Source organism: Miniopterus natalensis, chromosome 2, assembly GCF_054644295.1.
Source record: "Miniopterus natalensis isolate mMinNat1 chromosome 2, mMinNat1.hap1, whole genome shotgun sequence".
Classification (NCBI taxonomy): domain Eukaryota; kingdom Metazoa; phylum Chordata; class Mammalia; order Chiroptera; family Miniopteridae; genus Miniopterus; species Miniopterus natalensis.
This window is the reverse complement of record NC_142082.1, coordinates 53540279-53565794: the sequence shown is the minus strand read 5'-3', so window position 1 is coordinate 53565794 and position 25516 is coordinate 53540279. Positions and strand designations below refer to the sequence as shown.

Genomic DNA, 25516 nt, shown 5'->3' with positions numbered 1-25516 from the left:
TTCCACCTTTCAGAGGCATTTAATCCACCACAGAAACAACTGTGCTAGTGACGATGCTGTCTGCTGCTATCTTTCTACTCTAGCATACCAAAGAACAAAAAGAAAGACTGGGGCAATCCAGAAATCAAAATATGGTCATTAGATGATACTCTTATGGGCATAATTTGATTTATAAGAAGGACACAGGGCTAGGATTCTGAACCTCTAGGTTACTATTTTTCCAATGCTACTATATAGATCTGCAACTTTAAGGTTGTTCAATGACTGAATTTGTTTGTCTGACAAATTAAGATCATATTAATTCTACCATTGTTTACAAGGCTTTGATGATGACCAGATTAGATAACAAATGAGAAAGCACTCTGAAGTGTTAAAATCACTCACAAATAATTATGATTAAATATACAAACTTCAATTGTATCCATATGGGGATGTTACAGAACAATAGGCTTTAATTTTTTGGATTGTATTGTAAACAACTGTATTGTATTCCAAGCTCTTGAAAAAATAAGAAACCTGTGCAAAAAATTATTGTGCTATCTCTAGTGGAACTGTGCAATTATCATTTGTATAATTCTCATGTTCTAATCATCCAAGAAAGTAATAAAACACCAAATACAAATCTGCGCTTAGTCTCCATTACATTCACTTTACTTTAACCATACTACAATACAGTCATTGTTATTAAGGGAAACGATGGGCTAAATAAATCCTATACATACACACACAGAGACAAGAAAAACGCTCACCAAAAAAAAAAATGAGAGCCGAAAACACACCAGGTTTATGAATACAACAGATTTTGTCATTCCATTCAAAAAATAGGTGTCACTGTGGTCTCTTTCCAATCCTAAAACAAAACAAAAAAATCTTCAAAATATAATGATTGTTAATTCATATGCAATTGTATTTAATATGTGTGTGCCTAGATAAGCCCATAAAGAAAAATTACATTAGTCACCGATAACTAAATTAACTATATAACTAAAAATAATAGACTAAAAAACACATAATATTAATAAATGCAGTAAAAGCATTTGAAAAATTCCAAATCACTTTCACAATAAAAACATTCAACAAACTAGGAATAGAAGGAAACTTCTTTAACATGATAAAGGACATCTACAAAAAATAAAAAATTATATAATGCTTAATGGTTAAAGACTAGAAACTCCACCCCTGCCCCACCATCTTGAATCAGTAAGAAGATAAGAATGCCTGCTCTCACCACTTCTCTCCAACATTGTACTGAAAGTTCTAGCTAGAGGTATTAGGCAAGAAAAAGAAATAAAAGCGATTTAGATTGGAAAGAAAGAAGTAAAACTAACTCTATTCACAGATAAAATGATCCTGCATATAGAAATTCCTAAGGAATTCATTTTCAAAATTAGAGCTAATAAATTAGTTCAGCAAGGTTGCAGGAAACAAGATCAACATACAAAAACCAACTGTGTTTCTATATACTTGCATGAACAACCCAAAAATAAAACTAAGAAAACAATTCAACCTACAGGGAATGGTACTGTATTGCATATTTGAAAGTTGCTAAGAGAGTAAATCTTAAAAGTTCTCATCACAAGAAAATAAAAGTTGTAACTATGTATGGTGACAAATGTTAACTAGTTACTGTGGTGATCATTTCCCAATATATACAAATATCAAATCACTATGTAGTACATCTGAAACTAGCATGTTATATGTCAGTTATACCTCAATAAAGAAAAAGCAACCCTATTTACAATAGCATCAAAAATAATAAAATACTTAAGAATAAATTTAACAAAGGAATACAAAAATCTATACTCTGAAAACTACAGAACATTGTCGAAAGAAATTAAGGAAGATCTGAATAAATGGGAAAACATCCCATGGTCATGGTAAACTACAGTGTCTTTGTTACCAGTGGTACTTGAGAAAGAAGCTTCCTCATCTTCTGAGAGAGCTGCCAGAAACCAACTTCTCACACTACAAGTGGAAAACGAGATGCCTTCCTTCTCACTCCTGCACCCTTGAGGAGGAGCCAGACTGACGTTAAAACTGACAGAGATAGAAACTGGATCTGTCCTTGATACTGTTGAGATGTTAAATCAAACTAATCCTGAAGACTTACCTACCTCTGAACTCTATTATCAGGCAACCGAAGTTCCTTTTATTTACTCATAATCAAATACATCTTAATTTAGCTAAATCACATAGTTTGGAAATGCTGGTAAACAGTGGAGCAGAAATATAATCTTGGAAGGAAGTGTTTGAAGAAAGGCAAGCGGTATTTCCCCGTCGTGTACTATATCATGTCTCAAAGCTTCACGCAAAATTTATGCTCAAAACTTTTCTAGCTCACATATTTTACCTGAATTCCAGTTCCATAATTCGAATGATATGAGCACACATCCACTCAAAGGATCCACTATCAACTCATATGTATAATATGACCATTATTGAGCTCAGAATCCAACCCCAAATCAGCTCTCCTGCAATGGCCCTATGTGAATGGTATCGCCATTCTCATAATCACCCAGTACTAAAACTTGAGAATCCTTTATCTCTCCATTTCTTTCTCCACATTTGTATTCTCAGGAGTCAAAATACTCTTCATAAAATGCACTTAATTCTACCTATTTCTTGAATTCTAAGAATTCCTTATTTTAGGCTAGACCAGAATTTTTATTTTCTACCTAGTCTTCTTGACTCCAGTTTCTCCCCATTAAATCCAATCTGCATGCCGCTCAGGTTAAGCTTTTCGCATTAATATTTCCACCATGTTGCTGCCATACTCAAAAAGTTCCATCAGACCCCTCACTGAATGCAAAGTAGAGCTCCACAATCTACCACCACCAGCCCAAGTTAAGTGCCTGCTAAAGATTAAACTGGATAGCAGTAGTATAGCGGGGGTTGTTTCACTTGTTCTAGTGAGGTACAAAAAAAGTCACCATGGACATCTTTAGGAGGCTAAATCATCTTTTTGGGATAGACTGGGATCAGTATACCCAAAACCTGGGGAAGAAAGATGACTCTGGGTTATACACCTTGTCTCCTACTTTTTCATTAGTACAAAACATTCGACTATTTTCCTCACTTTTCTCATGTTCCTCTTCTTTCCCCATCAAAAACGGGCCTGTCCTCTTCCCTCTGCCACCTCTGTGAAGAAATCATACCTAGTGTCTCTTAGTTCTTACAACTACTTTCCATTTATTAATCAATATATTTGACAGGGACACATACAAATCTAAAGTCTCTCAGTTCCAATGGAGATTCCATTGTTCCTTTTTAGTTGCCTTTGCTGACATTAATGTCCAAAATAACATGACACAAAGAATAAAGAAACTGAAGGAAGGCAGGGGTGGGGGAGTGGGTGGGGAGAGATTAATCAAAGAACTTATATGCTTATACACATAAACTATGGACACAGACATTGGTATGGGGAAGGCCTGGTGGGGGGGGGTGGAAGTGAGGTGGAGGGAATCAATGGGGGGAAAAGGGGACCTCCGTAATACTTTCAACAATAAAGATAAATTTAAAAAAAAAATTAAAACACGGAGATTACAGATATGAACAAAGCTGGAGTTCCCATTAATAAAAATCAATTTTGTAAACTATAAATAACCATAATATAGTCATTATCATATGCTTATAAGTAACACGAAGGAATTAGACTAAATTAATTTTTAAAGAATATTTCAGCTCTTATATTCTAATGTTTTCCAAAACACATCATCACATGCAAAAAAGAAAATAAAGTCAAGAATTGAACCTAAAAACTGTATACAGTGAGAGGGACTATAATCGATACATTTTACCTCAGGCCAATTTATCTAGATAGGTAAAAGAAAGAAAAATACAAACCAATGCAAATGAGCATTATTTTGGTTTAAACAGCAACCTACTATTTAAACCACTCCAATTTCAACATAAGTTACTAATTACAAACACATGAAAGTCATTCCTTCCTTAGAATGACTAGTTTTCCCAAATATTTCAGAGCGCACCAGGTGTACTTGTGAAGACAACGGAAAAAATAACTATACCATATTTGTCATACACACAAATACATGCAAACAAAGCTGATAATTTTTTAAATCTTGTTCACTCAAAATTATCTATAGTTTAATCACTTGGCAGATGAGACAGCAAGGACAGTGGTTTTATTATTAATAACTACAAAATATATAATCTTCAAGAATTGAGAAAAAACGATAGCTCCTAGCTTTAAAAAGCATATGCACATGGCCTTCACAGAGAAGAAGTGATCTGAGCACAACAGGTTTCCACAGCACTCTGCATTTTCTTTCTATACAGCATGAGCTGTCTCCTCTCACCACCTTGTGCATTTCAAAGGGGAAAGGACTGGGCGAGGAATCCACACAATGAAGCACAATGTCTGGGGCATAGGAGGCACTCAGTAAATGTGCTTTTCCGCCCCCCAAACTAGAAAAGCTCTTAGATCTACTGTTCTACTGATTTGGCTACATTTTGAAAGCATTTTTGAAGCTACACATTTTCAGCATAAAACACCTCACATAAGTAATATGTTCTATAATTATTCTACTCACGGTATGCAGTATTATTTCCTTTCAGTTGTTTTGCACTTAATCTTTCACATTTCACAGGAAACCTCAGTTCTAATTTCCATTTCTGAAATTTGATCAATAAAAAGTCTACACTTTATAGACTCTGATCATATACCTTCCAGCCTGAAAAGTTTACACTTTTAAATCTCCAGGTAGAACAAAGATAAATTCATTTCCCCTTTTTTCACATCCATGTCTTTCTTGAGATATGACTGAAAACTCCACATGGGATTTCAGATTAGAAATGTCAGGGGTTTATGACAATGAAACTGTGTTCAGCAAAACCTCAATTATCTAGAATCCTCAAGGAGAAAGTACTCTAACATGGCTGCACTTTTGTTACCAGTTTAAAAGTGAACACTTTTCAGTACCATGTTTTAAATTCTAATTTTTAAAGGCCATGTTTCTAAATGGTGTTACATGTTTCCAACTCCTTAGAAAGAATGTAAGGAAAACAAACTATTCTTAGTGACTTGTAGTCACCATTTTGAACACCAGTTACAGTGAGGAGTGACCTCTGCCAAGCCCCATATCTGATTGCAGAATCGGGCTGGGTGTGTTGGGTTGTGTTCAGCATGGTATTGTGATACTGTCAAGGACACACAGTCCCCCCCCACACACACACACAACAAACCCTGTATCTCTTACACCTTCATGAAATACTCTTGAGATGGTAGAGTTTTCCCCACCCAGATTCCTACCATCTCCCATCATGTCCCAAGCTAGCTCTTCTGTTCTAAAGAGGCTCAACTTTTACACACATCCTGAGCAGTTCCTCTTGGTTATGCTACTTTGCTGACAAGTACTCAGAGGTTGTTTTGGGAGGTTCTCTTCTTCCCCCTTTAGTTATAAAACTCAGAATGCTTTCATCTGAATTGGTGATACTGAAAGGTACCGGGTTCAAACAATTGTGAAAGTTTTCCATAAAATAATTCTAACTAAACTCTAAGCTCTCTCTTAAATTGTTTAATCTTCCTTTGTACTCTGTCCCTTTCCCTGGCATTTAGCATGGTGCTCAGAAAACAAAAGGTGACTAGACTATACCCAACCACGGGGGGGGGGGGGGGGGGGGAAGGTCCTCTATTTTTCTAACATAGAAAAAAAACACAGCACCAAATACTACAATTACAATGAACCTCAATCCAAATTCCACTGAATCACCTCATATGCAAGATGTATTCTAAATAAAATGTGGTCATTAAAGATTCAATAACGTAACTTGATCTCCTCAGAGAATTTTAAAGGCAGAAACAATGGCCTAGGATTTCCTTCAAGCCTTTTCAAATCAATATTTATAAATCATGTTTCTGTCTCCTAGGAAACTAAGTAGGTTATACCTACAGCAAGAAAATTCTACCAATGTCGTTTTTCTTTTATCCTTGGCTCACACATGTGGTTACTGCTTCTTAGAAGGAAAAAAAATTACCTTCCATATCATGGATACCACAATGAAGAGACTATCACTTTCTCAGCCTGCTTCTCCTCCTGGGGTGATGGAAGAACAGAATAAAAGCCTGCCCACAGAGCTCCAAAAAGCTGGAAAGCAACTTATGATCTAGTTCAGTAAGTGCCCCTCAGTTTGTGGCATTTAGCTTAATTCATTATGTGAAAGATGAGACAAAAAGTTAAAAACTTGGCCTTACTAGAAACATCGGGTCAGAGATTTCTGGGTTCAAATTCCAAATCTCTTTCCTTGGCTGAGTTACTTCTCTGTTTCTAACTCTTAATAAAGGGGAAATGCCTAGCTCACATGTGGTAATTTAGTTTAAAAATTAATATAAAATACCAAGTTCAGAACAACTTTGTCTCAGAAAAAAACCTCCAAGAGCCATGTTCAAAGATGGCAAAACTGGTAGTTTTTTAAGGACTTTATGACTAGTGTAAAATAAGGATCTTTTGTTGCACTCTCATCTTATAGAGGTGACATGAAGACATGGCATTTTCAGAACGTTCAGCAGAGTATCCCTTCTACAAACATCTGAAAATATATTTTTAACTCTGAGAATGTGGGCCCATCTCTGCTAGGTCCACAAATACCTAAGCTTGCTCTGACTTTTTATTTAATCAACCACCTTGATTTTCCTTAATAAAGGAGGAAAACTGAGGCACAAATCACAACACGGATGAACTGTAGACATAATGACAGTTTGTTTGAACAGTTTCCAATTTCTAAAAACCTTTACTGAATCTCAGGAAAGTATAAAGCATCACAACCCTGGCCCACAGACCCAAATGCTACACTTGCTGCTTCATGAGACTCAGACACTACATTCCAACACTTTTAACACATTTTTAAGTATTTTCACAAACATTTCAACATGCAGCATACTTTAAAATATAAATGTTATACATACATTCATGTGCTTTTATGATTTAAATATGTGCAGTTGCAAAGCAACTTTTATCAGCAGCAACTCATTCTTGTTCCATACTTCAGGCCCCAATTCCACAAACAGCTCCTCCAAATACTTTTTTTTAAATATTCCTTTTGACTTACAGGTGCACCTATTGGTCCAACACACAAATATTCAGAATTCAATGTTCTATTCTCTCCCTTTTATAAGACATATAAATCCAAAACAGCAAGAAACTGAGAAATGTAATCGACCAACCAGCTAAATTAATCTGACTGGCTCACAGTTAGCCCTTAGTACCAAATGATCTTCAGACACTGCAGCTCTCAATTTCCCTCTGTTCCATTCGCCTCCTCACAGGATCCCAGGAATCCTGGTCCCAGGAACGTAACCATTTCAGCCATAATGCTAAAGGCAATTCAGATTTTCAGTTTATCAGACACGGCTAATGCTGAACTCACTTCTCAAAATCTTAAAATTACACATTGATGTGAGGACATTGCGCCTATTTTAATTAAGTGCTAAAAATGGTCCATGTAATTACTAACCATCAGTATTGCTTACCTCTTGACAAAAGCTTGGTGTTATAAACTGCTAATCAAACAATAATAATTACTATTATTATTATTACCACTATCACCACCACCAAATCCAAAAGCACTGGGACCTTAGGTATAACTTTTGACTTAAAGCCCTGAGAGTTAAAGTCCTATCTGGGCCTCTGACTTTACTGTATTCAAGCTCTATAACCTAGTGACGGTCACTTTTCCATTATCTACAGAAAACAGATGATTTCTAAAGCTCCTTGGAGCTTCCAGGACTCTTTAGGACTAATGCCTTAGAGATTGGCATGCTGAATAATGAATGGCTGCATCAAACCTCATGCATAGGTTGTGCCACACGATGGGAATACATACTTCCCAGGTATTTAGTCAATACCAAAGGAAAGCACCATTGTAAAAAAATCAAAATTTGGTAAACTTTTTTAAAATTTTTATGCAAGGAGTCTTCATCATAGGCTTAACATTTTTTAGAAAATGTTTTGCTAGGTAACTTATGTAGCACTAAACTATAATTAAGCAATTATGTTCCAAAACCTAAAAAGGTACTATATTAAAGCAAACAAATAAAATGTTCACATGGAAAGCAGTATTTCCAACATCTTAAAGTGGTAATATGTTATATGACATAGCCCTGGTATTATAATACAAATGAGTGAAGTTTCATTAACACTTGTTTACTTTCTGAAGGTTAGGAAAGGCTACTTTTAAGACTCATTCTTTACTGCTCAACTTAGATTCCTAATATCATTCTATAAATGGTTTTAGAGCCCTACATCAACCCCCATAAGCATTTAGACCCCTCACAATGCAAATCTTACTTTGCTCAGAAACATAAGCTGGCACCCTCCGATTAAGCGAGAAAGACTAAGTGAGACCCTCAAATCAAAGTGCTGGTCGTATATCAGGACCTGCAACTCTCAGAGTGATTCCTTTAGCCTGGCCACGTATGTATTCCCACACCACAAATACCAAACAATTCATTCAGTAGATCTTGGGAAACAAAGAAGATGCTAAGTGCAGGGTCCTAGGGAAGCACTTCCAATGTATTTCTATAACATCATTCTTCCCCTTTTATAAAATCCATGGCATGTAATTCAGCTGTTTTACCCCCTACTCAGGGTTCCATAATGGTGAAGACTGTCCAACTTCTTCACCTCTTTTGGGAAAGAATAAGTGTGGATTTAAGCTGAAAATTAAAACACACACACACATATTCTAACAACAGTCCTAAAGGCATTAATGGCACAGATTCAGCCAAAAAACATTACTGTATTTTGTGCCCAGTAGCACTCGAGGACATGGAGCACTGTGAGGGGAAGAAGCACATGCAATCATGGTGACATGCTAACTACTGCACTTACTGCTCATGCAACTTGCTATAAATTTAAAATTATTTCTAAGTAAATACATTTTAAAATTATTATTTCTAAAATGTCGATCAAAAAACAAATTCTAGGACACTGCAATTTCATTCAGTTAAACTTTTTAAAAATAAATAAATAAATAGGAGTATACTTTCAGCTGGCCATTGGAGGGTTTTTTTCATGGCATCAAATCAAAATAATGATTTGATTTTAAAATTTTGTAATTTCAAAAATGTTAGTCTAGGTGGTAAGAAATAGCATCAACAGTGCAACATGGAAAATGCCTGTTCGGAGGTACTCTACATCTAAAACAGCAGAGTAGGAGCGGGGACATGCAGGCTATTAATGGTCACTAACAAGCAGACAATCTCCTATGTAGCTAAAGTACACCTCACAGAGAATTTTGAAGAACAAAGTCCACATCTTCAATTAGAGGTATTTGGCTAATTTATAATGTGATATTTTTATTTGACTTTATAGGTCTTTTTGAGGGGGAAAAAATCAAAATTAAAAAAATGTCTCCTTTTCCTTGAAATAATCTGTAATGAAAAAGACTACTTCGAAATTACTATGAATATGTATTAGCGAGACATAATTCAATTCTGCCTAATTTCAAAGGCCTTGATCTACTATAACGCCATCAAATAAAGTACGATTACACAAATAACTCCCCATCGTAACATGAGACCTGCTTCATCAGTTTACATAACAATTTAGAGAAAAATGACAGAAGTTTTGTTAGAAGTAGATGGAGTTAGTTAAAACATACCATTGTAATAGATCCTAAGAAGTGAATTTAATATGAGAAAGATGAGAACAATTTTTCCTAGTGGAATAATCACCTATCCAAAACTGGGTTATAACTTTTATTTTATCCTGTTATTAAAATATAGACACACACACCATACAAAAATAGAGAAACATATACAGGTAACAAAATTTCCCACATGAAGTGTTTTGGGGGCTTGTGAGTCATCCCAGTTGCACATACGTTATTTGAATGATTTCTACATTCTGTTTCTAGATAGTTCTGAGTACTGCATCATTACTCCTGTATAGACAGGTAGAGGTATTCAGTGAACAGTTAAACTCATGCTCTGTTATCCAACATGTAATAACCAAGATACTTCTACACATTCACATAAATCAAGATTCATAAAGATGAATATGGTACCAAAATTGCTTGACTTATGTGTCCTATGAATCATTAAAAATTAAAAACTACTCAATATCATATGGTTTCAGTTAATATACATGTTGGAAGTTTTCAATGACCAGGATCCCACTTTCTTGGTCAAGACAAATACGGTTTTTACTCTATTTGTCTCCACTTCCCCTACATTTTGCTCAACTTTTTAATTTCTGTTCTTGGCACCACCATTTTCCCAGAGTTACAGACTGGAAAAATAATATAGCTAGAGCTAGTATACAATTTCAGAAGTCAATAATTTTCTATCAAGAAAGCATTGCCTTAGTTTAGTATAAGTTCATGAACATATATATATATACACTGTTACTAATTAAATCTATCAACTTCTAAATTCATTAGATTTATTTTAAGAAGCAATAGACTAGCAATATAAAAGAGAATAGTACAGGAAGCCAATAAACAATGGTGGTTGTGAGATAAACATGGACTGGCTAGGCTCTCGTATTTTAACTTGAGTAAACATTACTAAGTAGGTTAGTTCTCCCCTTATGCCCTGTACAGATCCCACAGTAGCACTGTGTATCTTTCCTTTGTAGCACTTTACCCACTTTCATTAATTTAATTAATTTCTAAAATTATTTGTTGGATGTCTGTCTTTTCTTTTGGACCATAAGCTGCACAGTTCACAGTGGGTTGGGTGACAGTTATGTTCAGTACATCTCTGGTCCAAGTACAGCATAAGTCAATGATTGTTTCAGTGCTGGTAAGAGAGACCTGTACTTTTACTAATTAAATACAAAGTTTATTAGACAACAGTATTTATAAATCTCTAAAAAAAAGTTGGAGATCAATGATGAATCTCTCAAGATCTATAAGAAAGGTCAGGAGATATACTGTCAAAAGATATAGTGACTTATTTAGCCATTTCAGAACTCTTAAGTGTTTTCTAGAAATACAACTATATGAGTTTTGTAACCACCAAAATAGAATTGAGCTTTGTCCCTAATCCTCTCTAACTTTATTGCAGACTATTTGCTTAAATTTTCTTAAAATATCAATCTGATTAATGAAGTGAAAAACAAGAAGCAAAGCTAAGTTCAATATAATCACATCATCATCATATTTGAATTGGTCTAATTAGAAGCATCACAGAATACACGGTGGAATAACTTGATATTATTGTAGGTTTATGCACAATGCAAAAATAAATGGGGGAGGAGGAGGAGGGGGGAGGAGAGGGGAGGAGGGGGGAGGAGAGGGGAGGAGGGGGGAGGGGAGAGGAGGAGGGGGGAGGGGAGGGGAGGGGAGGGGAGGGGAGGGGAGGGGAGGGGAGGGGAGGGGAGGGGAGGGGAGGGGAGGGGAGGGGAGGGGAGGGGAGGGGAGGGGAGGGGAGGGGAGGGGAGGGAAGGGGAGGGAAGGGAAGGGAAGGGAAGGGAAGGGAAGGGAAGGGAAGGGAAGGGAAGGGAAGGGAAGGGAAGGGAAGGGAAGGGAAGGGAAGGGAAGGGAAGGGAAGGGAAGGGAAGGGAAGGGAAGGGAAGGGAAGGGAAGGGAAGGGAAGGGAAGGGAAGGGAAGGGAAGGGAAGGGAAGGGAGAGGGTCTCTGGTAAAAGAGTAAATTCATAAATACACATGGAATGGGATGCAGAGACTGAATTCCTGGCTTCTCGCACCAAGTCACAGATGGAGGAGACAGCATTACTTGGCTTCCAACCTGAACTTGTTAAAAGAAACAGAGCTTCTGAAGGAGAGCATTTTCCGTGAAAGGATGAAGTACTTGTTCAAATAATTCTGTACTCAAGCACTGAAAAATTAAAGCATAAATACTGCACTGTGCCTAATTATCCCAAAGGTGAAAGAGGAAGACTTTTGTAAAGTGACAGGAGGAAAAAATGCCTCTCATACCACGGCTAAGGTCACAATGTGCCCAGAAGAACAGAAGAGACTCACGCCGACATGGATGCTCTCAGCATCACCTCTTACTGTAATAAACTCAAGGTAGTTATGAGACAGCAATTGTCAGTGTGGAAAGGAAATAGTATAACTGAATTTCACACACTTCATTGAGCCTCTACCCTATTCCATACAGCTTAGACCACCAAACAGAGAATTCAAGGCTGATTCTAAAATACTGTCCCTGTCCTCAAGGCACTCACAGTCAATTATCTTTCATGATCACATTTTTTGCTTACTGGCTATTAAAGGCTTCATCTATGTTTCACCTGTAGATAGAAAATGCTTACAGAGCTTTAAACAAGGAACTATCTAAACTGATATTTAAGACTTTTGATAATACAGGTATTTCAACAGCTGCCTCTATCAATTTTTTAAACTGGACATCTTAAACATTAAATTGAGTTCAAATATTTAACATAAATTTTCATTTAATTTGCTGAAAAGTTTATTATTTTAAATACTGGTAAAATCCTAATTAATATAATTCACCACAAAATGAAATTAATGGTTTCTAACATAACAAAAGTGAAGCTAATTTAGGGTGCTTTATAATTGAATTCTCATTTCTTTTACTCAACACTACATCTCAAAACATAATTTTTTCCCCAATTTTCAAATGTTCAAATTTTTTCAAAAAGTCCATTTTATTGATAAGCAATAATGACATTTTCTGAAGATGAAATCAATGCATACTTACAAAACTGCTCATAGGAGTTCTGCATGTTATCAAGACCATAAACCAAATCATATCCAATGAAATATGACTGCCTAGAAAACAGATGATTGTAGTATGCAAAATAAATAATTATTAGACATCTGCTATAACACAAGTATATATTGTTAGGTATTTTTCTTTATCTCTAAAGACACCAAGCTGTTTAGTAACTCAAATCTGTCTCCCCACTGACCAACCATACAGTGTGGGGCATAAGTAGTTTTACAGTTGTTCATATAGAAAACACAATAATTAATAAATAATAATACAAGAATAAACTCTGTGTGTTGAGTACTCACAAATGTAAACCTACTTTTGCTCCACCCTGTACAATACAGCCAAGCCAAACAATTCAAGAAAGGCTGTCTTATTCCTCCTCTGGATTACCATAGTGTAGTCTTGGCAAGGGAGTTAGTTTCAACTCAACAGAGCTCGAAGGAAAAAAGGAAAAGCGCCTCTATGGGACACACATGTATTCAGGATTCAACTTCTCAGAGCAAATATTCCGAGAAGAGTTCCCGTGCAATTTTTCTCCAAACTTTCCAATCAAAACTTGTAATCATAGTATCACTAAGGTAAAATAAAGAAATAAGCTGGATTCAAAGATAATACTATCTCCACAGAAATAAGAGTAAATAGGAATGTTAAAAGTCATCACTTATTAGAGTATTTTATGTTCTACTTGTATAAATGTGAGGGGTCTAGGTGTATGTATCAATTTAAAGACTAACAAGCAGCTTAGAGAAATAAACCACATATTAGAAACTAGGAATCAGGGAAAGGGAACAAAACCAGTAACAGCTGCCCTGTACTTGAAGGATGGTGCTCCTAAGTAAGCTGAGTGAGAGAACAACCTGATGGGGAGCAAAGTGAAGAAGCTGCTCACACTGCATGACAAAAATTCCCAAAAAGGGGAAATTCCCATACACGGCCCTTTACATTCGGAGTCAGCAAGTCAGCAAAGGCGCCCTACTAAGCCTCAGAAGAAATAAGCAAGTGTTAACACAAAAAATAGTCACAAGATATGTTAGACAATTTGTTTTGGTAACAAAGTCTAGGCTCATACACAGTACATATGGTCCTTTAATTTTCATTCCATAAAAATTGCTAGCTAAATCTTCAAGAATTAGGTCACATTTTTTCCAACACTTTACTTTTTCACAAGCATTATTCATCAAAGAAACTAAATGTATCATAGACGCTTAACAGTCAATAGAGATCATAAAAAAGCTCTTTCTAAATTATTTTAATGTATATCTCTCATCTGCTTGAATATATGCTATGTTCTCTGCAATAGCAATAATAATAATTTCTCCATGACTAGGTCATTCTGGTATTCTTGGAATCTCTTTAGATCAACTTTTCAATACTATAAGGAAATTAGAAGACCACTGAATTCCTACTGACTCCAACTACTCTACAACTCTTTGAGAAACTCTAAATGCTTATTTACATATAGTTTTTCTTCAAAAAGCCAACTAGAACTCTTTTAAGAGCAAAAGACAAAAGTTAACACATTCACATCAAATTTTATACTAGGAGGAAATACACTCGTCTCTAAATATACGTGGAAATTCTATCTAAATTACTCATACTGCATGACAAAAAATTTTCAATAAATTCTAAAATGCAGAATTTATGTATCATATTTTCTAACTAAAAATGGATAACAAAATGAAAAACTGAATCACTCTGAAATAACCATTAGAATGTGCAATAGAAAACAGAAAAAAAAAAGTACTAAACTTGAATATTTTAAAATAATAAATCATAGACTAGTTTACTTTTTTAATGTTTTTTTCCTTTCTTTTTATTCTTTTTATTGAATTTATTGAGATGACACTGGTTAACAAAATTATACAGGTTTCAGGTGCACAATTCCACCACACGTCATCTGTGCACTGTATTGAGTGTTCACCACCCCAAGTCAAGTCTTCCATCACCCTTTATCCCTCCTACACTGTCCTCCCCCTCCGCCTACCCATCTGTGGAATCTAATGAACAAAATGAATGAACAAGCAAAATAGAGACAGACTCATAAAGAGACTACTTTATTTTTAAAGGTATAAAGTATAAAAATCATGAAATTAAGAATTGCTTTAACCACCAAATTTTAAAATTTTATTATATTTAAATTTATGCTGCTAAAGATCAAAATAGCCACAAAATTATTTTGGAGGTAACCATGAATATCAATTAATATTGACTTAAAAAGAGCAGGAAATCTAACTGGGTCAATTACTACAAAAAGATTTGGTGGGATGTGGGGTGGAGGAAAACAAATAGTTAATTATAAAAAGAGATAGATAAAAACAAAGTTTCTCAACATTTAAAGAATAGATATTTTAAAAGAACTTTTAAAAGAAAAGATCATTCTGATGCTCTGGGAATTATTCCAGAGCACAATAAAACATAGAAAACTTACTAATTTATTATTGAAAAGCAACTACTATAATCCAAAGCATCAATTGTCAAAGAGGAATCTCATAAGATTCCCAAAAGCTTTGATAAAGTTTGAAATCTATTCTTAATTACAATTCTTAGTGTAAAAAGAAAATGATGCTTCTTTAACATAAAAATATCAATCCAAGCCAGTGGAGATTTCCTACAAGTACATACCAATAATGACTAGTTAGAAAATATAAAGGGTCAAGGAGGATATTTACAAAAGCAAGTACAAATATAAAATATCTATAGAACTCAAATCATAAAAGTTGCTAAACTTTACTGAAAGACAACATAAAATAAGGTTTAAATTAACTAAATACATACCATATTTCTGGGGAAATAAAATAATTATAAAAATCATATGGAAGAATAAAGTGGCAATAAGAGCTAAGACATTGTTTTAAAATAATGGAAGATTTTAACTAAACTGTATTAAAATGTCTATAATACAGTAATTAAAATAATGTGAGATTAAGGAAAGGTGGTAAGCTCCAACCACTGGTTATAAGACCTCAAATGTTTCAAAAACATTGGAAATATAAAATTTTTAAGGAAAATTTTCTCATGTTTCTCTGTTAGCTTAAATCTCTGAAAGCATTGTATATTTCCAAGGAAAGCATTTTTGTGGGCTAAGCCCGCCCCAGTGGACCTCAGCCCTATACACACCCAGCACTTCCTGCCTCACCCTGAGCTCAAGCTGCTTCCTGCGCCTAGACAGCCCTTTCCTCTCCCTCCACCCATTAAAAAGCAACCCACCCAACAATGTGCAGCTCATAGGCCATCCCTCTACAGAGCAGTCTTAGAACCTCTAATAGGAATTATCATTACTTTCCCTCTACTACAAGGATTACGGTTCTTATCACAGCTTAACTTTAGAAGTTATCCATGTGTTTGTCTTTTCCTCTAGATTGGAGAATAAGAACTGTCTAATAATAATACATACAGTGTGGTAAAGATGGTCTATTCAATAAGTGGTGTTGGGAAAACTGGACAGATACAAGCAAAAAAATGAAACTAGACCACCTTTCACAACACATAAGAATAAATTCAAAATGGATTAAGGACTTAAATGTTAGACTCAAAATCATAAAAATGCTAGAAGAAAACATAGTGAAATCTCGGACATTTCTCACAGCAATATTTTTTTCTAATACATCGACTAGGGCAAGGGAAACAAACAAACAAAATAAACAAATGAGACTACATCAAACTGAAAATGTTTTTGCACAGCAAAGGAAACCATCAACAAAATGAAAGGACAATCCACTGAATGGGAGAACATATTTGCCAATACATCTGATAAGGGCTTAAAATATCCAAAATTTATAAGGAACTTACAAAACTCAACACCAAAAAAACAAACAATCCAATTAATAAATGGGCAAAGGGCCTGAAGAGACACTTCTCCAAAGAGGACATACAGATGGCCAACAGAATATGAAAGGATGCTCATCATCACGAATCATTAGACAGATGCAAATTACAACCACAACGAGATATCACCTCACATCTGTCAGAATGGCTATCAATAAATCAACAAACAAGTGCTGGCGAGGGTATGGAGAAAAGTGAACGTCAGTGCACTGTTGGTCAGAATGCAGATTGGTGCAACTAGTGTGGAAAGCAGTATGGAGTTACCTCAAAAAATTAAAAATGGAACTGCCTTATGACCCAGTGATTCCACATCTGGGAATTTATAAGAAGAAACTCAAAACTCTAATTTGAAAGAATATATGCAATCCTATGTTTACTGCAACATTATTTATAAGAGCCAAGATTTGGAAGCAGCCCAAATGTCGACCAGTAGATGAGCAGATAAATAAGATGAGGTATATTTACACAATGGAATACTACAAAACCATAACAAAGAAGGAAATCTTACCTTTTGTGACAGTATGGATGGACATACAAAGCATTACGCTGAGTGAAATAAGCCAGCCAGAGAAAGCCAAGTACCATATGATTTCACTTATATGTATAACGTAATACATATAACCTAATGTATAACATAAACTACTGGAGTGTAGACAGACTCATGGGTACAGAGAACTGACTGATTGCTGCTGTCAGAGGGGAGGGAGTTGGGGGCTGAGTGAGAGGGGTGAAGTTATCAAGCAAAGGAAAAATAAAGAGGCTCATGGAGGCAGACAACAGTTGTATGGTGACTGCAAGAGGGAAGGAGGAGTGGGGAAAGGTAGAAAAAAATAAAGGGGGGATAAATGGTGATGGATGAAGACCTGAATTGGGACGGTAAACATACAATATAATATACAGATGATGTATTATAGAATTGTATACCTGAAACCTGTATAAATTTATTAACCAATGTCACTGCAATAAATTCAAAATAATAATAATAATAATACCTGCTGCTATCTATTGGCTAGACACAGTGATGATGCTTTGGACACAGCTTCTGTAATCCTCTCAACAAATCCAAAATAGATATTATTCCCATTTTACAGATATGTAGTGGAGTTCAATAACTAAACAGGCCCTGGAAGAAATAGGATTCTAATTCTTTTTGCCAGGTTTCACCAACCGTACTAGAGTTAGTCAAAATTAAACAAAAATGACTTTGGGTTTTCCTTTGAAAGGAGGTTAGCGTGACAGATATGGCTACAATTAAGAAGAATGAGTCCAAGGCTAAGAGTTAGTAGCTTGCAGTCCAGAAATAAGACATAAGTACCACATGAAGCATAAGAGACTAATTAGCAAGTATTCTAACTCTGTATTTGAGATTAACTTCCAAAATATAATTTGTATCCAATATAATCCAATAAAATATAATTTTGCCTTAGCAAATACTAGTGCTTCACTTGAATTCTATATCCTCAGTGGGGAAAAAGAAACACATGGAAACTGTACTATAGCATGAGAGAAAGTTTGAACTGTAAGACATCTTTTGCAATACCCTTCATATTCTTTTCATTTTAAGTACAGTGTGAAGTTTTTATAATACCTACTTTGTCATTGTTTTATAGGAACTAAAAATAAGTCATCTTTGAGACACCTATATTAGGTTACCTTAATAGAATTGAAAATAATCCTAAAACAATTTGTTGACAATTTCTAAAGTGACAATTACTTTGTTTGAGACATTTCAGGAGCTATGAGTGAAAAAAGAGAAGACAATCTAATAGCAAAGCTCTTTCAAGAGATGATATGAAATGTCCAATTAATCATTCACCCTAAAGAACACAATTTATTTGCAGTGTCTTTAAAAGTACAATACAACATCTCACATAGGGAAACATCTGTATCAATGAAAAAGGAGTGGTCTTTTAAACGTGTTATTAGTTAAACTAGAAATGTAGTCTTTCAAAGTGGTAGTATTAGAGAAATTGTAAGGATGGCATACCTCCTCTTTCTTTTTGGATTCTTGAAATATATTTTTTAAGTTCCATTTATTACAAAGGCAAAGATGTTAAGGAAAACTTAAGTGCTTTTCTGGCCATTTGGAAACTTAGTATCTGTTTAAGGTTAGAATGCCATAAATTTCAATCAATCATACCTTGGCTCAGATTTTAAAATAATTCGTATTTAATGTTTGTTCTATATAGCAGAAATATTTAACTCTCCTTTCAAAAGAAAAAAGGATCCCTAATTTAATAGATTATTGTATCATGAACAGGGGTCAGCAGACTTTAGAGACAGTGGCCTGTTTTTATAAGGCCTGCTCTCCAAGAACAGCTTTTACATTTTTAAGAGTTGTAAAATATCTCTATGTGTGTGTGTGTATATATATACACACACACATATATATACAAAAGGGTTATAAATATGTGTGTGTGTATTTGCAGTACACACACACACAAATACACACACAAATAAACATGCACATATATATGCACACACCCTCAGACACCTTATGAAGCCAGAAATGTCTAAAATATCTACCTTTAGTCCTGTTATACAAAAGTTTATTGACGCCCCCATCACAGAGTATAAAGAGTTCTTTATAATTGTGGCCTCATGTGTAGGCCACTGATTCACACTACACTCTAAGCTGCCAAAGGGTCTGAGCCAGAAGAATAAGTGATTAGGCATGGGTGGAGGGTGATTTTTTAAATATATTTTTATATTTAATACAGAGACAGACTCCTAGACTTTCAAATATGGCAGCTTAGAATGTCAATGTGACTTCAGGAAACTGCTCTACTCTTAACACTTGAAAACACTGAGATTTTAGATGGAGTGCTCACCTCACAGGTGGGAGTTAAAGGAGCAGGGCATGCTATTTCGTACACTTTTCCCCTCCCTCTAACTTCTCCAGCCACTTTCTTCTAGTACACTCTTCATTCAAACTCAGATCAAAAGTTTCTTCCTCAATGAATCCTCCCAATTAACAAAGTTAGCTGCACCCTTCAACACTTTCAGAATACTCTATACAAACTTTTATTTCACAATTTATTGTAACATTTTGATTTAATTTTCAAAAAAAATAAAAATAAATTGAATTCCTGGTAGCAAAAACCTTGTCTTGCTCAACTTTGTACCCCTAGCATTTACCAGAATGCCTTCCCCATGGGGAAGGGGATTGGTTTCCTGTGGCTGACCCAACAAATTATTACAAACTTGGTGGCTAACAACAGAAATAATTCTCTCACCATTTTGGACGCCAAAAGTCCAAAATCAAGGTGATGACAGGGCCACATTCTCCCAGAAGGCTCTAAGTGAGAATCCATTCCTTGTCTCTTCCAGCATCTGGTGGCTGCTAGTATATCTTAGTGTTCCTTGGCTTGTAGCCACATCACTCCAATCTCTCCTTCTAGCTTCATATGGCCTTCTCCTCTTCTGACTCTTATAAGGACACATCACTGGATTTAAGGCCAACCCAGGCCATCCAGGATGATCTCATCTCAAGATCCTTAATTATATCTGCAAAGACCCTTTTTCCAAATAAGGTAACATCTGCATGTTCTAGGGATTTAGACATCTTTTTGAGAGCCACTATTCAACCCACTGCACTGTACATTCAATAAATGTGTTCATTTTTCCTGCCTTATATCCAAATGAAATAAAGTTATCCTCTGGATAAACCCCTAAAAAGAGAAGAAAAATAGAAAAAGTAAAGCCTTTATTTCCTTCTCTTCTTTGCTGATGTCCCGTTTGAAAAGCAATCACTAAGGCATACACAGAAGTTGAAACCACATTTCCTGGCTGAACCCTAAGAATTGTGGGTTCTGCATAGTGCCCAACAACAAATCTTTGAAGACCATTTCTTTATTCCTAGGAAAAAAGCCCAAAGTTATGTATCTTTGCTCACAAATCAACTCTTTTTTGTTCATACAGTCATTCTGTAAAGACTCTCTAGATGAAGTTTCAATCTCTTTAAATTCTTTATCTATGGTCATGACTGCTTTACACCATGTGTGATTTTATTTGAGTAGTAGGCAGTCAAATTATTAAGAACACCCCCTTATGAAAAACTTAACCACGAGTTAAAGCCTTATTTCTCAAGAATTTAGGCTTTGGGTCTCTTATGAATTGTTTGTGTCTACCCAGAATGTATACATTGAAGACTTAACCTTCACTGTGACTATATTTGGAGATAGGGCCTCAGAGGAGGTAAATATAGGTTAAATGAGGTCATATGACTACTGTCTAATCCAATAAGGCTGGTGCCCTTATAAGAAGGAACACCAGAGCTAGCTTGCTCTCTCTCTCTCTCTCTGCCATGTAAAGACACAAGCCAGGAAGAAAGACCTCATCAAAAACCAATCCTGCTGGACATTATTCTGGGAATTCTAGTCCCCAGGACTGTGATAAAATAAATGTCTGCTGTCTAAGCCATCCAGCCCATGGAATTTTGTTATGGCAGCTCAAACAAAGACAGGATCTAAATATAATCCCATAATCCCATTCACATTATAAATATTCAATGAGAAGGCATTTATTTCCATGACTTTGTTCCCAATATACAGTTCAAGATTTTATAACTCTTTAAAAGACTTTTCAGAAAATATTTTAACCATACAGAGATCAAAGATTGCTATGATTTTCAAATTTGGGTTAGAAACTGGGATAACAATTTCAAAACTGTAATTAGGACTAAAGTAATTTTTCTTTTCAAGGACTGCATTTTTAACTAAAGAGACCCATGAACCCAGCAAATTATTAAATAATGCTAGAAGTGCAATGTATCCATAGACTCATATTGTTAGAATAAACCATCCCTAGTACCGCAGCATACCAGGGCATCAAGATCATGAAAACCCACAAAGGAGATAATGTAAAACAAATGGCAGTGACCTTACTATAATATACAGTAAAAAATCTATTTTTCCTATTCTTACCACAACAAGCTATTTCCAACCAAGGGCATCACATTAAGAGGGGGCCCTTCACATTGTAGACATCAGAGATTGGTATATTCATTACTAAAATGTTCTGGTGATGGCAGTATAGTATATATTATAACAATTTTTGGTCAGAGTTGACTTAAGGAAATGGTGCATTTTTTTTCTCACACATCAGCAATATCTGAGCTAACAGCAGCTATAAACATGAAGCTAAGGAAGGAATACTGACTATTAGTCTATGGCATAGTACAGTGTATCTTCCAAATTAATGGAGGTCATGTAGGAAATAAACAGAAATACATATCAATTTGATAAAATTCACAAAAATAAGGAAAAGTAGGCAAAAAATGACTAAAATATTGTAATTAAGAAAAACACAGATACAATTGTTATTATGTTAATTGTGACTACTAAAAAGAAGAGGTTATAAAGTGAGTTAAAAGAAAAACCTGGACACTAAAAAAAAAAATCACTAAATATACTTTAAAAAAACAAATTAAAAAGTGAGAGTGAATACAGAATAAGTAGATTGGTATAATAATATCAAGTACAAACTCTTCCTCAAAAAGAAAAAATGGTAATGACAATATTAATATCAGTCTAGGATAAAGTTAATTTTAAAGGCATTCAATACAAAAAAAAACTTTAAAGAGAGTCATGTATTTATATGTTATCAAATAATACACAGGTTATAAGCAAAGCTATAAAAAAATTAATGAAGACACCAAAAACTAAAACTTAAAACAAAACATAGGAAAAAAGCTCCATGCTAATGGATTTGGAAATAGCTTATTGGCTATGACACCAAAATCATAGGCAACAAAAGAAAAAAAAAGATAAATTGGACTAAAGCAAAACTGAAAGCTTTTGTGAATCAAAGGATTCTATCAACAGAGTGGAAAGGCAATCCACATAATGGGAGAAAATATTTGCAAATCATATCTGATAAAAGATTAATATCCAGCACATACAAACAATCCCTACAATGCAACAACAACTAAAATCCAACTAAAAAAATGGGCCAAAGATTTAAATAGGAATTTCTCCAAAGAAGATATACAAATGACCAATGGGCACATGAAAAGATGCTCAATATCATTAATTATTAGGAAAATACAAATCAAAACCAGAATGAGATACCATTCCACACTCATTAGAATGGCTATTTTTTTTAAAATCAAGAAAATAACAAGCAATAGCAAGGATGTAGAAAAACCGAAACCCTTGTGAATTGCTGGCAGAAATGCAAAATGGTACCGTTGCTGTGGCAAACAGTATAGCAATTCCTGAAAAATTAAACAGAGAATTACTTCAATATACAAATAATCCATTTCTGGTTGTATACTCAAAAGAATTTAAAACAGGGCCCTGAATAACATTTGTACACCCATATTCATGTGGTATATAGATACAATGTAAAATTATCCTTAAAAAGGAAATCTTGACACATGCTACAACATGGATGAACTTTGAGGACATTATACTAAGTGAAATTAGCCAGACACAAAAAGGCAAGATATGGCTCTACTTATATGAGGTGTCTAAAACAGTCAAACTCATAGAAACAGAAAGTAGCACGGTGGATGCCAGGGGATGGGGGAAGGGAATGGGGAGATTAATGGGTATAGTTTCAGTTTTGCAAGATGAAAAAGTTCTGGACACCTGTGTCACAACAATGTGAATATACTTAACTATACGTTTAAAAATGGTTAAGAGGGTAAATTTTATGAGACTTACATTACATAATTTTAATATAACTAAGAATAAATTTTAAAATTTTAATATATAAAAATGTGATTAGAATGTAGAACTCAACATAGCACTTTTTAAAGTAACCAAATTTAACAGGAAAAAAAGTTAGAACATAAAATAATTTAAAACAAATCAATAAACTCAATTTAAGAGATTAAAAATAAAATATCACATTTCTTGATAGAGAAAATACTGTATTCAAATAGCTACAGAACACTGTAAAAATAAACCATACACTTAGGTATAAAAATCACAGTGATTTAAACGTTAGAATGTTTTACAAGTTACAGTCTCTGAATATAAATCAAAATTTAAATGTAAATACAAAATTATCCACTCATGTACTGATGGGCACTTGGGCTGTTTCCAGACCTTAGCTATTGTAAATAATGCTGCTATAAACATAGGGGTGCATATATTCTTTCTGATTAGTGTTTCAGGATTCTTAGGATATATTCCTAGAAGTGGGGTCACTGAGTCAAATGGCAGTGCCATTTTGAATTTTTTGAGGAATCTCCATACTGTTTTCCCGAGTGGCTGCGCCAGTCTGCATTCTCACCAGCAGTGCACTAGGGTGCCCTTTTCTCCACATCCTCGCCAGCACTTGTTTGTTGATTTATTGATGGTAGCCATTCTGGCAGGTGTGGGGTGGTACCTCATTGTCATTTTAATTTGCATCTCTCTGGTAATTCGTAACGTTGCGCATTTTTCTTCATATATCTCTTGGCCATTTGTATGCCCTCTTTGGAGAAGTGTCTATTCAGGTCCTCTGCCCATTTTTTAATTGGACTGTTTGCTTTCCTTTTGTTGAATTGTATGAGTACTTTATATATTTTGGAAATTAACCCCTATCAGATGTATCATTGGCAAATATGCTTTCCTATACAGTGGCTTCCCTTTTACACAATGGAATTCTTTGCAGCTATTAAAAAGAAGGCTCTCTTACCCTTTGAGACAGCATGGAGGAACCTGGAGAGTATTACGCTAAGTGAAATAAGCCAGTCACAGAAAGACAATATCACATGATCTCACTTATACATGGAATCTAATGAACAAAATAAACTGACAAACAAATATATCCAGAGACACTGAGGCATGCAACAGACTGAAATATTTCAGAGGAAAGTGGGGGGGAGAGATTAACCAAAGAACTTATATGCATATATGCATAACCCATGGACAGACAATAGTGGTGAAGGCTTGGGGAGGGGGCTTTAGTGGGATAGAGGGGGCGAATGGGGGGTAATGGGAAATCTGTAATACTTTCAACAATAAAGGTTAATTTAAAAAATTTTTGATACAAAATTAAAGACCTAAAATAGTTAACATTCAGAAATTTAAAAAGACATTGACTCAAAAAAGAAATCAATAATAAAGTTACAATCTAAATTATAATAAAATTATAAAGTAAAATTCTAAAATTTGGGGGAAAAAAGAAGAAATACACAGTATATAGCAAAGGACATATCAGAACAATATTTCTAAGTTCAATGCCATCATAGTCACAAAGGAGATTTTTTTTAAAAGAACTAAGGAAAAAAAAGAGGACAGAGAACTGACAAAATATAAGCTAAAAGTCATGAAGAGAAACAAGGAAAAAACAGAGCAGAAATAGTTTTTAAAAAAATTATGAAAAAATAATAAAATAAGTAAAGTAGCCAAACAACTTGTGGGACATATAAAAAATAGTATTAGGAACAAGAAAGAAGTTTTTTATGTTAGGAATGTAATTTACATATTACAGAATACTACATGTTATCCTGAGACAACAAATTTAAAACTATAAAGCAACTGGGGAGATATAGAAATACAGAGATCAGAGATACAGATATTTGGTGGTTACCATAAGTTCTGGGCATGTAATGCATAGCCTGGTGACTACAGCTAACAATATTATATTGTATATTTGAAAGCTGCTATGAGAATCAATCTTAAAAGTTCTCATCACAAGAAAAGAAACAACTGTAAGTATGTATGGTAATGGATATTAACTAAACTTACTGTGGAAATCATTTTGCAATGATTTGACATATCAAATCATTATGCTGTACATCTAAAACTAATACAATGTTATATTTCCACTCTATCTCAATAAAATATTTAAAAATTTTTGAAGCAAAAGGGCAACATCCCAGCCAAAACTTGATACAAAAAAATAAAAACTTTAATGGACAAATACACAGAGGAAATTGGAAAAAAGATTATATATCTATCACTATGTGGGGGGGAGGGGGCCAAGATCCAATGATTCACACCTGAGTTTTAGCCTTTAAGGGACAGTTCCAATTAAGCTCATGAAAAAAGATAAATATTTTCTAAATTAATTTATGCATCCAACAAACTAT

At 34.7% G+C, this 25516-nt stretch overlaps 1 protein-coding gene across 4 annotated transcripts in view; it reads right to left on the bottom strand.

Moving 5' to 3' along the window:
• Positions 1-25516, bottom strand: part of KLF12 (KLF transcription factor 12) — a 387098-nt gene that overhangs the window by 343592 nt on the left and 17990 nt on the right. For 3 of the 4 annotated variants that reach the window (XM_087814298.1, XM_087814300.1, XM_087814299.1), the window contains exon 2: positions 20119-20159. The exons of the other annotated variant lie outside the window; for it this stretch is intronic. The gene's annotated coding sequence lies outside the window, so the exon portion shown is untranslated. The remainder of the gene's footprint in view (positions 1-20118; positions 20160-25516) is intronic. 4 annotated transcript variants of the gene reach the window in all.